At 35.9% G+C, this 13,494-nt stretch overlaps 1 long non-coding RNA gene across 7 annotated transcripts in view; it reads right to left on the bottom strand.

Moving 5' to 3' along the window:
- Positions 1 to 13,494, bottom strand: part of LOC107034014 (uncharacterized) — a 152,441-nt gene that overhangs the window by 29,383 nt on the left and 109,564 nt on the right. For all 7 annotated transcript variants that reach the window (XR_012077439.1, XR_012077440.1, XR_012077436.1 and 4 more), the window contains one exon: positions 219 to 396. This is a non-coding gene — a long non-coding RNA (uncharacterized lncRNA). The remainder of the gene's footprint in view (positions 1 to 218; positions 397 to 13,494) is intronic.

Genomic DNA, 13,494 nt, shown 5'->3' with positions numbered 1-13,494 from the left:
AGAGCACCATAAAACAAAGATGATTAAGAAGTTTTATACTCATGGTCATTATCCAATAGTGAGGTTAATTTTATCATGGATATGGGCTTTCATGATTTAATAGGGCTAGGAGCTTTGCAAACTGTATTTTCAGTTGGCCCATCTCTGAGCATGCATGAGTAGTGATTTGAGAGGTGAAGCAGAACACAGATCAACAGAATAAAGAACCTCTAAAATACCTTACTTATTTTCAGTGGTTCAGCAATTGGTATCTTCATAAGCCAAAGGTTGAAATTTTTTATTTATGAAAAATAGGTAGCAGGCCATATTTGACTTGCAAGCTATCTTTTGCCAACCTCTATTGTAGATGATCATATCATTCAAGTAGATGGCGGCACCTGATGTAGAATTGGGTTCCTGAAAAAACAGAACTGAAGTTAAATTATTTTCAGAGGATAAGAAATTACTTATGGTTTCTGGCTTTTGTCTTCTTTATAAATGAATTCTTATTGGCTATTCAAATGAATTCTTATTGGCTATTAGTAGGAAGGTGCAAAATATCAAAAATAGAAGGCTGTATAGTATAAGACGAAAGAGTCAACACATATAAATGATTTGTACATTTGCATTCTTTTTGTCACATGCAACTATCATACAAAGTTAACATTTTCTTCAAAAGAGGAAAATAACACATTCTTGAGTTTTTGGCTCAAACCTTGTTGGACAAAGGTCAAACCCTGAACAGAAGTTGCTTGTATGTTAGGGCTGTATGTAGAAACATGGCAGAAATACGAAATGAATAGGATACTCATTCCTAATGCGTGCAGTACTGAAACATTTTGGTGCATTGTGAAGATTCTTAAGTTCAGCAGTGGTCTTCCTGCCTCATGGCTGCATTCTGACACAAACATTCCATGAGGACTGACCAGTCCTCATGGAATACCCAGCTCAAAGCCTGGCCCACGGTTCTTTTGTTAAAAAAGAAAAAAAGATTTTTAAGGGACTTCTCTCTCTGAAACTGTCTCAGTATTGTGTGTTTATGTGTGCACTGGTCAGGACTATAGATTCTGGAGTCAGGCTCTCTCCAGTTGTGTGCCATTGGGTCAACAGTTTAACCTCTCTGTATCTTCCTCATCTATAATAGGGATAAAAATACTTCTGAAGAGTATCTTGAGGAATAAATGAGTAAATGTGTATAAACACTTAGAAACATTGGCATATAGTTAGGGAAGTAGGAATGTTAAATGAATTTAAACCAAATAGTTTTCAGCCTATATTCTGAATTAGAAGTTCTTTCATGGTCCTGTAAGTAAAGAGAATGAGGGAACCATGAGACTAATACCTATACGTTTTCTATTCAGAATAGACTGTGGTAGATATTACTGTTGCTCACAGAAGAATTGTATACTTTTCTTCTCCCTTGAACTTATCCATAGACATGACTCTTGGTCAATGATACGTAAGCAGAAGTGAAAAGTGTGAGAGTGTGTCTCTCCAATGTCTTTCACAATATTCATGGTGATAAGTATTCATCAAATTCTAGGAAAATCATAACACAAACCCTTGGTGTTATAGTAGAAATGTGAGTTTTTAGTATTAATTATGTTAGGAATTCTGTGTATTAAATAAATAAGTGGTTCCCTAAGAGCATGAAACTACTTGATTCTCCTATTTGGTGGTCACTCAGATACAAAGAAAATTTTAAATTTCTTATCTCCAGTTAACCAGTTTTCACTCTACCTCACTGAATACAGAGGTCCAAAGGTTGTTTCATCTGTCCCATCTTGACTTTCTTTTCTGTCTTCCTTTAATATTGCACTGATTCACAGCTAGCCTTTTTGCAAAACTTAACCAAATCATCAGTTGGAGAAGCAAGATAGATTTTACTTTTTTAAACAAAAATTAGAACCCCCAAAAGTTGTGTATAGATATCTGCCTGTCTCTTATAACCATAACATGATTTATAGGTTCTATGGATATTTAGAGGAGTTAATATTCTAGTACATCTGAAATAAACTGTGCCCTGTGGTAAGCATGTTATTTATCTATTTTCACACATTCAACAACCCTACTCTGAGAACACAGTTTACAAATACGGACACTCAGACTCATGGAAATGGCATTCATTGAGCCCCTAATATATGCTACGCATGGTTACAGGTGTTTTACATGTTCTTTCATTTAATCCTACACATTTTCAGTGATAGTACTACCATATTTTCTGATGATGAAACTAAAGCTCAGAGAAGTTGGCCCAAAATCTAGAGTCCTGAATTTGACCCACTTTGGCTGCTCCATATCTCTGTTCCTTCTGCTTTACTGCACTCCACTAATAATGGATTTTTACTTTAAAGCACATTGTATTTCTTCTCCTACCTCATCAGAGGAGGTTACTTTAGGGTAACTTATTTTGCAGGAATAGATAGCTAATACAAATGTTAACCAAGTAAAATGCTGGAGAACTGGAACCTTTTCATTTCTGCTTCCACAGTTGATTTTTAAAATATTTGTTGAGGTTTTACATGTCAAGCATTAGATACTGTTCTTGTCCTAAAAACAGCTTTTCAACTAATGGAGGAGGGATGGGAAGAAAAAATTTTAAGTTGGACTTTTTGAAATTAAACCAGAAGTAGAACAGCTTCAATGGGCCGAGTGGCAGGACCGTGAGCTCTCCTCGCGACTACAGCGAAACCACAACTGACTGTGAGACAACCATTGAGAAAAGTGAGTGGAACTTAGCAAAGAAGATCATCTTCAACTGGAAACATAAAGAGGGAACCACAGCAGGACGGTAGGAGGGGCATGCTCATGATATAATTAGGCCCCATACCCACCGGGTGGGCAACCCACAAGCTGAAGAATAGTTAAGTCACAGAGGCCTCCCACAGGAGTGAGAGTTCTGATCCCCACATCAAGCTCCCCAGCCCCAGCAATGGGAAGAGAAGGAGACCTCAGGACATCTGGTTTTGAAGGACAGTGGGGCTTAACTCCAGCAGCCCCACAGGACTAGGGGAAACGGAGACTTCACTCTCTTGGGAAGTGTGCATAGAATCTTGAGTGCACCAGGTCCAAAGGCAGAGGCAGTGATTTCATAGGAACCTGGGCTAGAACTACCTGCTGGTTTTGGAGGGTATCCTGGGGACGTAGGGGATGGCTGTGCCTCAACCAGGGGATATAAAAACTGGTGGCTGACATTCTGGGAGTGTTCATCTCCATGAGCTTTCCTGGAGGCTGACATCTTGATTGGATCATTAGCACCAAGACCTAACCCCACCCAACAGCCTGTAGGGAAGCCTCAGGCCAAACAACATACAGGGTGGGAACACAGCCACACCCATCAGCAGAATTCCTGAGCCACAAAGGCCTCTAGACACAGACTACCCACCAGAGGTCCAGGACCAAGCTTCACCCAACTGTGGGCAGGCACTGGCTCCTCCTGCCAGGAAATCTGCATAAGCCTCTAGTCCTGCCTCATCCAGCAGGGGGCAGATACTAGAAATAAAACAACAACCCCAAAGCCTGTGGGAGGAATCCACAAACACAAGCCAAACTCTACACTGGGACTGGCTGGACCTTGTCCCTTGGGTAATACGAGAGGAGTGTACTGCTGGAATGCATAGGACATCTCCCACAGAGGGCCACTTCTCCAAGGTCGAGAAACATAACCACTTACCTAAAAATAAAAATAGAAAGATAGATGATATGAGGTGGCAAAGGATTATCTTCCAGGCCAAGGCACAAGATAAAATCCCAGAAGAAATAACTGATGAGGAGATAGGCAATTTATCTGAAGAGGTTTAAAGTAATGAAGGCAAAGATGTTCAGAGAACTCTAGAGGAGTATAGATGCACAAGGCAAAGTTTTTAGCAAAGAGTTGGAAAATATAAAGGGTACCCAAACAGAGTTAAAGAATAAAATCACTGAAATGAATAACACACTAGAAGGAACCAAGAATAGACTAAATAAAGCAGAAGAATGGATCAATGAGCTAAAAGACAGATTAGTGGAAATCACTACTGCAGAACACACAACAAAAAGAAGGAAAAGAAATGAGGAAAGTTTAAGAGAACTCTGGGACAACATGAAGCACACTAACATTTGCATTATAGGGGTCCTGGAAAGAGAAGAGAGAAAGGACCTGAGAAAATTTTTGGAGCAATAATCACTGAAAACTTCCCCAACTTGAGAAAGGAAACAGTTACCCAAGTCCAGGAAGTGCAGAGAGTTCTACACAGGATCAATCCAGAGAGGAACACACCAAGGCACATAGTAATCAAATTCACAAAAATTAAAGATAAGGAGAAAATACTAAAATTAGCAAGAAAAAAGCAACAAATAACATAGAATGGAACTCCCATAAGGTTATCATGATTTTTTTTCAGCAGAAACTCTACAGGCAAGAAGGGAGTGACAAGACATATTTAAAGTGATGAAAGGGAAAAACCTACAACCAGAAAACTCTTATCAAGTAAGTCTCTCGTTCAGATTTGATGGAGAAATCCAAAGCTTCACAGATAAACAAAAGCTAAAAGATTTCAGCACCACCAAGCCAGCTTTACAACAAATATTAAAGGAACTTCTCTAGTCATCAAACCATAAGAAAAGAGAACAAAAAGAAGAAAGGTGGGTAGGGGGAAGACTTACAAAAGATTGCTTTGGTAATTTGGGGTCTTTTATGATTCCATATAAATTCCAGAATTTTGTTCTAGTCCTGTGAAGAATGCCATGAGTACTTTGAGAGGAGTTGCATTGGATCTGTAGATTGCTTTGGGTAGTATGGCCATTTTTATAATGTTGATACTTCTAATCTAAGAGCACCCACCTTTCCATTTCTTTGTATCATCTTCAATTTCCTTCATCAGTGTTTTACGTTTTTCAGATTATAGATAACCCCCTTGGTTAAGTTTATTTCTAGGTATTTTGTTCTTTTTGATGCAATGGAAATGTTTATGCCAGTTATAAAATTCTAGTTTTTGAAGTGGGAAAAAAAAATAAATGAAGGCTGAAAATGGCAAAATATCCTTCTTTCTTATGGGTGAGTTGTATTCCATTACGTATATATGCTGCATCTTCTTTATCCATTCATCTGTTGATGTGCACTTAGGATGCTTCCATCTCTTAGCAATTATAAATAATGTTGCTGTTAATAGAGAGGTGTATGTCTCTTTTTGAATTAATTCTTATTTTGTGGTTGGCTTTATTCCTTTGATAACTAAGTTTAAAAAGCTAAAGCTCTAAATGTTCTTAGAAACAATGAATAGTACATATATATAAATTTAAAAAAATATGTGGAGTATATTGTGTATATGTATTTACATGCAGTACATTGTATTGTATGACCAATAATGAGACTGAATCAATAATTTAAAAACTCCCAACTAACAAAAGTCCAGGATCAGTTGGCTTCACAGGTGAATTCTAACAAACATTTAGAGAAGAGTCAACCCTCCTCTGAAACTTTCCCCCAAAACTTCAGAGGAACACTTGTGAACTCATTCTGGGAGGCCAGCATCACCCTGATACCAAAACCAGACAAATATATCACAAAAATAGACACTTACAGGCCAATATCACTGATCAACAGAGATGCAGAAATTCTCAACAAAATATTAGCAAACTGAATCCAACAATACATTGAAAGGATCATACACTATGATCAAGTGGGACTTATCCCAGGGTTGCAAGGATTCTTCAGTATCCACAAATCAATGTGATACACCACATTACCAAATTGGAGAATAAAATCCATATGATCATCTCAGTAGAGGCAGAAAAAGCTTTTGATAAACTTCACTATCCATTTATGATAAAAACTCTCCAGAAAGCAGGCATAGAGGGAACATACCTCAACATAAGAAAGGCCATATGTAACAAACCACAAACCCACAGCTAACATCATACTCAACTGTGAAAAGCTGAAAGAATTCCCTCTGAGATCAGGAAAAAGATACAAAGATGCCCACTCTCATTTTTAGTCAGCATTGTTTTAGAAGTCAGACACAAATCAGAGAAGAGAAAGAAATGAAAGGCATCCAAGTTGGAAAGGAAGAAGTAAAACTGTCATTGTTTGCAGATAACATGATACTACACATAGAAAACCCTAAAGATGCTACCAGAAAACTACTAGAGCTCATCCAATGAATTTGGTAAAACAGTAGGATACGAAATTAATATACAGAAACCTATTGCATTCCTACACACTAACAATAAACTATCAGAAAGGGAAATTGAGGAAACAATCCCTTTTGCCATTGCATCAAAAAGGATAAAATACCTAGGAATAAACCTATGTAAGGAGGTAAAAATCTGTACTCAGAAAACTGTAAGACACTGATCAAAGAAACTGAAGATGACAAAAACAGATGGAAAGATATACCATGTTCTAGGATTGGAAGAATAAATATTGTTAATATGACCATACTTCCCAAGGAAATCTACAGATTCAATGCAGTCTCTATCAAAATACCAATGGCTTTTTCCCACAGAACTAGAATAATTTTAAAATTGAAAACACAAATATGGAACATAAGTATGGAAACACAAAAGACCCCAAATAGCCAAAACAATCTTGAGAAAGAAGAATAGAGCAGGAGGAATCTTGCTTCCTGATTAACACTTATCAAAATGTTTTGATGTCTGTAGTTTGGTTACTGGGGAAAAACAGACACACAGATCAGTGGAACAGAGTAGAGAGTCCAGAAATAAACCCCATACACTTTTGGTTGATTAATCTATGATAAAGGAGGCAAGAATATACAATGGATTAGAGACAGCCTCTTCAGTAAATGGTGCTCGGAAAACTGGACAGCTACATGTCCAAAAGACTGAAATTAGAACATTCTCTAACACCATAAACAAAAATAAACTCAAAAAGGATGAAAGACCTAAATGTAAGACCAGATAATATAAAGCTCCTAGAGGAAAACATAGGCAGAACACTCTTTGACATAAATAGCAGCAGTAATTTTTGAATCCCATTCCTATAGTAAAGGAAATAAAAGCAAAAATAAACAAATGGGACCCAATTAAACTTAAAAGCTTTTGCACAGCAAATGAACCATCTACAAAACAGAAAGATATCCTCCTGAATGGGAGAAAATATTGCAAATGACATGATCCAAAAGCAGTTAATATCCAGCATATAAAAACAGCTCATACAACTCAACATCAAAAAACAAACAACCTGATTTTAAAATGGGCAGAAGGAATAAATAGACATTTTTCCAAAGAGGAAATTCAGTTGGCCAACAGGCACATAAAGAGATGCTCAAGATCACTAATCAGCAGGGATATACAAATGAAAAACACAATGAAATGTCACTTCACACCTGTCAGAAAGGCTATCATCAAAAAGAACACAAATAACAAATGTTGAGGATGTGGAGTACAAGGGGAACCCTTGTACATTGTTAGTGGGAATGTAAACTGGTGCAGCTACTGTGGAAAACTGTATGAAGGTTTCTCAAAATTAAAAACAGAACTACCATATGACCCAGCAACTTCACCCCTGGTTATATATCTGAAAAAAAAACAAGAAAACACTAATTTGAAAAGACACATGCACCCCAATGTTCACAATGGCATTATTTACAGTTGCCAAGGTATGGAAGCAACCTAAGTGTCCATCAGCAAATGAACGGATAAAGAAGATGTGGTATATACAATGGAATACTACTCAATCATAAAAAATGAAGTTTTGCCATTTGCAGCAACATTGGTGGACTTTGAGGACATTATGCTAAGCAAAATAAGTCACACAGAGAAAGATAATTATTGTTTGATATCACTTATATGTGGAATACTAAAAATAGAACAAACTAGTGAATAAAACAAAAAAGAAGCAGATATACAGATACAGAGAACAAACCAGTGGTTACCAGTAGGTGAGTGAAGGGGGGAGGGGCAACATAAGAGTAGGCAGAAAACAGGGTTATTATGGGATTATATAACATCATGTGTGTGAATCTTGTGAAAATTGTAAAGCACGACTGAATTTACAGAATCTTTTATTCAATAAAAAAATTTAAAAAGATATACAATTACTAAGGATGTAATCTACTACATGATTAATATTATTAACTATGTGGTCTGTTATATGTGAAAGTTCTTAAAAGAGTAAATCCTAAGAATTCTCATAAAAAAAGAAGTTATTTATTTCTTCCTCTTCTAAGACTCCATTCACTATGCAGATAAATCACTAATATTGAGGACATTATTTTATGTCTAAATACTTATTGAAGGTTTACTATGTACAATATCTTACTCAGTATTTGTTAAACTGAAAAAATTAAAGCAGACACAAATAAATGGTTAGATAGATCATCTTCATGGATTGGAAGACTAAGTATCTTTAAGATGTTAGTTCCCCCCAGGCTGAGCTAAAGATTTAACATAATAATCTCATTCAAAAATCCTAGCTAGAATTTGTTTTAGATATTGTCAATAAAATTCTAAAATGTATATGAAAATTCAAGCACCCTAGAACAACCAAAGCAATTTTCACAAAGGAGTAAAGCTGAGCAAACTATATATACTTGATTCAAAACTTACGATAATGCCACAGAAATTGAGTCAATGTGGTATTGACTTTAGAATAGACAAATAGATAAAAATAACAATCTGTAGTGTAGAAATTGACTCATCTCTTTATAGTCGATTAAACTTTTACAAAACATCACAGAAATTGAATAGGGAAAAGAAAGTCTTTTAAGCAAATTGTTCTGGGAAACCTGGGTATCCATAAGGGAAAAAAAATCAACCACTATCTCTGTGTCATATCACATACAAAATAATTTCAGCATAAAACTAGAATCATAAAGCTTCTGGAATTAACACAGAATAACATCACCATGAGTTGGAGACAGCAAAGATTTCTTACATAGGTCACAGAAAATATTAACCATAGGAAGAAAATCTTGTGAAATTGAACTTTATCAAAATTAAAAGTTTCTTCCCATTGAAAACTACCTTTAAGAAAATCAGTCAAGTCACAGAGGGGTAGGGGGAAAGTAGTCAAAATACAAGTATCTGGCCCGATGCTCCACTCCCAGCATCCTATGCAATCACAGCTCACACAGGGACTCCCCTTGAGCTTATGGCTATACTGGATTTGTTGGGGGAGGGGGTTGTTTCTGGGGCCCACAGGGCTGAAATAATCAAAGAGACAGTTCTTGACAGGCTACCACACCCACGGTACTGTACTGAAACACTCCCAATCTCCCTATGAAAAAGGACTACTTATTTGTCCTGGAGCTTCAGACTAAGGGGCAGATTTCAAGCTTGCCACCTATTTAGGGGCCAAGGACGTGCTCTCAGGGAACATAGGCTGGGAGATACCATCTTTGCCCTCTTACCTGGACCTGCTACAGCTTGCTGGTATCTCACAGAAAGGACTGAATGTACCTGCCTGGAGCCCCCAAATTTGCAACTGTCACTAAGGGAACACCTCAGGTCACTTGGTCTGGAGGCCAGCAAGGCCTACAGTTGCAGTCCCACAGGTATATAGACTCCCATATATATCTCACGTATCACATATCACATGTGATATAGCTTCCAACTAGCTAAAACTAGGTGCTGACTGAGATTCTTCCCTCTGGAACACCTACTACACCCTCAACAACTGGAATCTATCCATAAAAAAAATCAGGCTGCTTAGACAATCACAAAGATTACAGAGACAACCAAGAGCTAGGGCAAGGTTAAACAGTAAGGTTTATGTCTTACACAAGGTCACACCTTCAAGACTGGGAGAGATAGCTCTTTGACCTAGTACATAGAAACCAATACAGAGAGTCAAGCAAAATGAAGAGACAGAGGAATGTGTTTTAAACAAAAAAAGATAAAACCCCAGGAAAAACCTTAATGAAGTGGAGACAACTAATTTATCTGATAAAGAGTTCAAAGTAACGATCATCAAATGCTCACTAAAATCAAGAGAAGAACTGATGAAGACAACAAGAACTTCAACAAAGAGACAGAAAATATAAAAGAGTACCAAACCAAAGTCACAAAGCTGAAGAATACAATGACTGAACTGAAAAATACACTAGAGGGGTTCAAAAGCAGACTAGATGAAGCAGGAGAAAGAATCCATGATCTGAAAGACAGAACACAGGAACTCACCCAAACAGAGCAGCAAGAAGAAAAAAGAATCTTTAAAAAATGAAGATAGCTCAGGGGATCTATGCAACATCAAGCAGGATATCATTCATATTACAGGGGTCCTAGAAGAAGAGAGAAGGAAGAGGATAGAAAACTTATTTGAAGAAACAATGACTCAACATTCCTTGTAGGTCCTCTCTCTCAGTGGACAGAATTTGATAATATATTTATGTGTACAAACTCACATACACAGAAGGATCTACAACTGTTTCTCTATCCAGCTGTATATACACTAAGCTAAACATGAGTTCATATTGATGTTTCCAACTCTAATTAAGAACCACAGAGTTCATTCTAATCTCCCTCTCTTATCTGTAACTTCCCTCTCCAGTAGTGAGAAACCTGACTCCCAATACCCACCAACCACTTCTTTTTCAAGCCTAGTATACATATAAAGCAGTTTCAGAACTGTCAACCAGTATCCCATTACCAACCTGAGTATAGTGTTTATGTATCTTTCATCTTTATCCTTAGTTTCTAGTAAACCACAATTTTCCAGACTTAGAACATGCCTCTCACCTCCCACCTCCATGTTCAGTGCAGTTATGTCATTTATTTGTAAGAAGGTTAGGTTATCACAGTCTGGATTCTGTTTTGGAATTGATTTTTTTTTTCACTTTGCATACATCAGTGTTCACTCTTTGTGATGAACAGTTCTGTGAGTTTTGACAAATGTATTCACCACACCAGTACCATTCAAAATAGTTCTTTCCCTTGAAAAGTTCCTCTGTGCATCTCTTTTACAGTCAACCACTTTTCCAGCCAACAATCCCTGTCAACCACTGATTTGTTTTACGTCCTTATAGTTTTCCCTTTTCCAGAATGTCACGTGAATGGATCATAAAATATAAACCTTTTTGGATCTGGCTCCTTTCACTTATAATATGTATCTAAGATTCATCCACATTGTCCTGTGAATCAATAACTTGTAACTTTTTATTGTTGAGTAATATTCCAATGCACTGATGTACCAGTCATCCAGTCCCCTGCTGAGGACATCTTGGTTGCTTCCAAGTTCTAAAGTTTTAGTTTTAACGATGAATAAAGCTGCTATAAACATTTATGTGCAAATTTATACATGAACATGAGTTTTCCATTTTTTGTGTGAGTTAATGGTTTCTATGGTAAGTCTAACTTTGTAAGAAACTGTAAGACTGTCTTTCAAAGTGGCTATACCATTTTGCAATCTTACCAGCAATGAATGAAAATTTCTGTTCTACATCTTTGCCAGCATTTGCTATCATCAGTAATACTAGATTTTAGCCATTCTAAAAGTGTATTGTGGTATCTCATTGTGGTTTTAATATGCATTTCCTTAATGACAAGCAATGTTTAGGATCTTTTCGTTTACTTGCCATCTGTATACATTCTTTGGTGAGGTATATGTTCAGATATTTTGTGCTTTTTAATTGAGCTGCTTATTTTCTTATTATTAAATTGAGTTCTTTATTAAAAAAAAATAATGACTGAAAACTTCCCTAACTTGCGGAAGGAAACAGACATCCAAATCCAGGAAGCCAAGAGAGACATTATCAAACAAGATGAACACAAAGAGACCCACACCAAGACACATTATAATTAAAATGTCAAAAGTTAAAGTGTATATCTTTGTGAGAGAATCTTAAAAGTAGCAAGAGAAAAATAACTTGTTACATACAAGGGAAACTCCAATAAGATTACGAACTAATTTCTTAGAAGAAACTTCACAGGCTAGAAGGGAGTAGGATTTAAAGTGCTGAATGGAAAAAACCTTCAAGCAAGAACTCTGTATCCAACAAGGTTAATATTAAGAATTGAAGAAGTAAAGAGCTTTCAATACAAACAAAAACTAAAGGAGTTCATCACCACTCAAACAGTCTTGAAATAAATGTCATAGAGACTCCTTTAAGCTGGAAAGGAAGGGTACTAATTAGTAACAAGAAAACATAGAAGTAAAAATCTCATGTGTAAAGGTAAACATATTGTAAAGGAATTAGATCAAGTATTTATAAAGCTAGTACGAAGGTTAAAAGACAAAAGAGCTGAAAATAACTAACTACAATGATTAAATAAGGGATACACACAATTAAAAATGTAAAATACGACATCAAAAACACAAAACAGGAGAGGTAGATATACGATGATATACTACTCGGTCATAAAAAGAATGAAATTTTGCCATTTGAAACAATATTGATGGACCTGGAGAATATTATGCTTAGTGAAATTCTCAGAAAGACAAATATTGGTGGATTTTACTGATATGTGGAATATAAAAAATGAAATAAACAAAATGTATAGATGAAGAGAACAGATTGGTGGTTGCCAGAGGTAAATAAAGGCAGTGTTGGGAGAAATGGGTGAATGGGATCTAGAGTTACAAACTTCTAGTTATAAAATAATTAAGTCATGGGGATATAATGTACAGCATGGTGACTATAGTCAATAATACTGTATTGTAAATTTGAAAGGTGCTAAGAAAGTAAATCTTAAGAGTTCTCATTATGAGAAAACTTTTTTTTATCTTTGTATGACAACAGAGGGTAAACAGACTTATTTTGGTGATCATTTCACAATGCCTACAAATTATTATGTTGTACACTTGAAACTAATACAGTGTTTTTTCCCAATTATATTCCAATTAAAAATTTTTACAATTTTGAAATCCCAGTCAAAATTGTAGAATAGATAAACAAGATTACACTGTATAGCATAGGGAAATATACACAAAATGTTATGATAAATCACAGAGAAAAAAATGTGACAATGAGTGTGTATATGTCCATGAATGACTGAAAAATTGTGCTGAACACTGGAATTTGACACAACACTGTAAAATGATTATGAATCAATAAAAAATGTAAAAAAAAAAGAAAATGTAAAAAAAAAATTTTTTTAATGTACATAGCAAAAAATATGCAAGCTATCATTTCCTTTGAAAAACTATGATACAAATATTTGGCATATACATGTAATTTATAAAGAACATCTATAATTAAATAATAAAAAGATATGGAATACAATTTCTTAAAATTTTGCAGAGGGATATCCACATCCAGAAGAATGAAACTGAACTCCGATCTTACACCACTCACAAAAATTAACTAGAAATGGATAAAGTACTTAAATGTAAAGCCTAAAACCACGAAATTCCTAAGAAAACAGGGGGAACCTCCTTGACATTCGTCTTGGCAATGAAATTTTGAATATGACACCAAAGCACAAGCAATAAAAGGAAAAGTCAAGTGGGACTACACCAAAGTAAAAAGTTCCTCTACAGAAAACGAAACAATCAACAACATGAAAAGGCAGCCTATAGAAGGGGAGAAAGTATTTGCAAGTCATATATCTGTTAAGAGGTTAATATCCAGAAAA

Source organism: Vicugna pacos, chromosome 11, assembly GCF_048564905.1.
Source record: "Vicugna pacos chromosome 11, VicPac4, whole genome shotgun sequence".
NCBI lineage: Eukaryota > Metazoa > Chordata > Mammalia > Artiodactyla > Camelidae > Vicugna > Vicugna pacos.
Note: the sequence above shows the minus strand (reverse complement) of the source record. Positions and strands in the feature narration are given on the sequence as shown.